A 4,014-nucleotide genomic window follows, 5' to 3' on the forward strand; every position below is an offset into this window, starting at 1 on the left:
CAAAAATTAGGGAAAAAATAAAATATTTATAATTAACTATATTTAGCTTATGCTTTTTTATGTACGCTCTCTTAAATTGTAAGCATTTATTAAATTGTGAGATAAAGTTTTTTCGGATGCTCTTAGATATTATGATCAATTTTAAGCAAGAAGTCCAATGTATTCCGATAGTTATTGACTTCCGGTTGAAAATGGCTGAAATCAGAGTTGTCTGAAAACCGTCATGTTGAATATTCAAGCATTTTTGTGATATTCACATTGTATGGGTGTCACAAACAGCAGATAACAAGTAATACTTTTTCGGGGAATATATTTTATTGTTGTCCTCACACATATGTACATGAAACCATAGTTTTTGCACACAAAGACTGATTATCAGCTGGTTTAATTTGTGACGCATTTTTAATAGAACGATGATTATAACCGTTCTAGATCGGTCTGCTTACTCTTCGATCGTCTCTTGGTGCATTGGTTCGCTCTACCTCTTTCAAAGCAGGACCTCCTATCAAGCCCCCCTCCCAACACAGTGTACTCCTTAAGCTTCCAGAGTCAGAAATAACCAGCTCCTCTGTTTAAAAGTTCTGAGAGTGGAGATGGTCATTTACATTGTATACACCGTAGTTACCAATAATGGCACGAAATCAAATCCCTTTACGCTTTCTGCGCACGCTACTTTATCATCCAGTTGGTTCCACTCAAGTGACGTTTTGATGAAGAAGGAGTTCTTGTATGCTTTACACAGGTTTGGCACAACGGCGCATATGGGTAATACTCCTGCATTTGGGTAACAGTTACCCATTTGAGTAACAATTTTATTAATGAAATGGGGAATAAAGTGAAATAAAAACACACAAAGTTCTTTAACACATTATAAACAAAAAAGGGCGTCATTCTTTCAACATAATCAAATTAAAAGTACAATAAGGTACAATTGTGCATGAAAATATCTTTATTCAGTTGTCTAAATTTTTGTCAACATGACAAATTTTATCACCTCCATTGCTTATAGTGTGTTGTAGAGTACGGTAAACCTCCGGTCAGTTCGAATCGGCGGAAAGTTTGAACACATATTTTTTCAATAAAAACAATCATTTTCTACCTAATGATAGTTCAAACTCTGATTGACCCTATTTTGATAGTCCGAACTTGTCAAATAAAGAACGTAAAGTAAGAATTTTTTTTGGCAAACTCCATTGAAAGCTTGTGGCGATCGGCCCCGGAAAAATGTCAATACTTTAATCAACAGACACATTAAGGGTAATGGGCTGTATGTGTGAGCATTGCAGTACAGCTGTGACAGACAAACCATAAATATATGTCACAGATTTTAGCGTTGATTCATTTTTTACATTGTTTGAAAAATACATTGTGCACGAGACAGCCAATTGCAACTTAGGCCCCGACAATTTATAAATAACATGCGATCAGTACGAACTGATGTCACGCTGTATGGCAAACTAAGAAATCGCCCGTGTATTGTCAAATACAGTGTTAACTAAGCATTTTGATTATTTAATTGTGACCAGACATCCCTTAATTATTGCCAATCAAGGTATTACCTGTAAACGTGTGCCCTCACACCAGGTAGGGCAGGACACGATGTCACGGTAGGGATCGGCCGCCCAGCCATTCTGACTGACGTGATTAGCATTCATGTCCAAGTCCAAACAACCACAGGTGTCCCAATTAGTGATGGGTAATTTTGAAGGTGTCAAATAAGTTTGGTAGGTATTAGGACTATATCACTTATAATTTAAAAGCAGACATGTTAATTTTACTAACATATAGACCTATATTTATAGTTGCGCTTTGTAAACGCAACAGGTTATGTAGACTATGTTTTCAATTTATTAAACGAACCATTCATTACGAAAAAATATATACAATAGTTTCTGATTCAAATAAAACCTAACCACGCAGAGACTCCATATTTAGGTCTCTGATACAAGTTAGTCTAACTTTTGTGTCACAAATGAAACGTGTACTGTTTTGGGGCCTACACAATAACGATCATAATTATCTCGAAATGAAAGTTTAATGATCAATTAACATTGAATTAAATAATATACTATCATTTTACCCATTTATAAATGTGCCATTGTTCTATGCCAGGCCGTCGTTGTTACGTTTCGACCTGACATTGGATATATATGTCGGGTATATGTTTGTGACTTGATTTACACTTTGCTGAAATTTTTGCCGATAGTTAAAACTCACGCTTATTTTCTGAAGCACAATTTCGTATAATCCGAACAGGTTCATCAATATTTATTTGATTTTGTTCGAACTGACCGAAGGTTTACCGTAGCTATAAATAGCACACAGAAAAAATCATGCTTACCTGTCACATTTGCACCGAATGATCCCATTGCCTACACACTGAAGTCAATGGAGAGCAAAGTCAGTGATATGGTTTGTCATTTTCACAAAAACTTGCACATCAGAATTGATAATTTTTTGTGCACAAATGTACATCATTGTTTTATTTATTGGATTTAGTTGAAAGAAAAACGTCTTCTTTTTGCTCCAAGTGTTTAAAAGTACTTTGTGTGCTTTTATTTCACTTTATTCCCCATTTCAGTAATAAAATTATTACTCAAATGGGTAACTGTTACCAAAATGCAGGATTATTACCGATATGCGCCGTTGTGCCCAACCTGATACATTTACATGTTCTAATCGCCATTGTCAATTTTTTTACCAGTGCAATATTTGAGATGAAATTTTAACTTTTCTACGTTTAAAAAGTATGTGGATATAGTTAAGTACATGAATTTTACACCAAACCTGGAGCACATATTTTTCCTATAGGGTCTCCACTTGCACCCCATCAAAAAAATAATTGAAAGAGGAGTTTGTTATCTACGATTTACTCCTCCACGACAATATCTTCCGGGATATGGGGACAGATGTTCATATAATACCCAACCAACCACCATCAGTGCTCTGATGAGCTGGTGAAAGAATTTAACACACTTACATACAGCTGTACAACTGCATATGAGCAGATACACTGTTGAAGTGACAAATTGATGTCATCATGAGCTAGAGAGTAGATTAATAGGTTGATCAAACAAATCAGATTAATGAGTATTTCTAAAACACATATTCATTCAGTGATCACCAAAAAACAAGTCCATAAGACAAGTTGAATAAAAAATAGGGACAGTAGCTTCTATATCTATAGATCCTACCATTCATCTTTTGTGCAAGTGAAAAAAACTAAAAATTATTTGTTGTTGCCACTGAAGTAAGATGTAAGTCTATCTAATTGAGGTAAATAAAAGGTTGGAAAAAGAAGAGTAATTAATATTTCAATTTAATATTATGGAAGTTTATTCAACTTTCAAAAGTTACCACACTTTTTATAGAAATTTTCATTAGCAGGACAGAATTAAAGAAACAAAATGGGAATTTTCACTCATTCTGAAGGTGAAAATGGGGAATACTGATAGTAAAAATGTTGTTGATAAATCACTGATTAATTTTGACAAAATGCAATCTAGGGGTGAAATTTCCAGGTAGTACCCCCACACCAGAGCTATTGTATTTTATAATGGGGCTTGTAAGGTTTTTAGGTCACCTGAGCTTTGCTCAAGTGACCTATTCTAATCGCTTTTCGTCCGTCGTCGTGCGTCGTGCGTAAACTATTACATTTTCAAGTTCTTCTCAAGAACCAGTCGATGGATTTTTTTCAAACTTGGTCAGAATCATCCTTGGTAGATGAGGCTTCAAAATTGTAAAATTGGGATTCCTACCCCCACCCCTGGGGCTTCAAAAATCATCTTCTTCAGACTCAGAGGTACTACACTCATTTTCTCTATGTGGAAAGAAAGATCATCAGGGGCTTTACTTAAATTGTAAATTTCAGGACCCCCGAGCTATCCGTTCTCCCTTGGGGAGGGGGTAAAGTTTACTATAGTTTATATAGGGAAATAACACTTTTGGGTATATTTTGACAACTTTCTGTAGGAAATTATTTTTACTTGGTGAGAATTATCCTTGGAGGTAGAT

General features: G+C 35.2%; 1 protein-coding gene across 1 annotated transcript in view; it reads left to right on the plus strand.

Moving 5' to 3' along the window:
• Positions 1-172: 172 nt before the first annotated feature.
• LOC110442300 (mRNA-capping enzyme-like) overlaps positions 173-4,014 on the plus strand; it is a 20,543-nt gene continuing 16,701 nt past the window's right edge. The window contains exon 1 of the mRNA XM_021485831.1: positions 173-289. The gene's annotated coding sequence lies outside the window, so the exon portion shown is untranslated. The remainder of the gene's footprint in view (positions 290-4,014) is intronic.

The sequence above is a fragment of the Mizuhopecten yessoensis genome, unplaced genomic scaffold (assembly GCF_002113885.1).
Source record: "Mizuhopecten yessoensis strain PY_sf001 unplaced genomic scaffold, ASM211388v2 scaffold716245, whole genome shotgun sequence".
In the NCBI taxonomy this organism is placed as follows: Eukaryota; Metazoa; Mollusca; class Bivalvia; order Pectinida; family Pectinidae; genus Mizuhopecten; species Mizuhopecten yessoensis.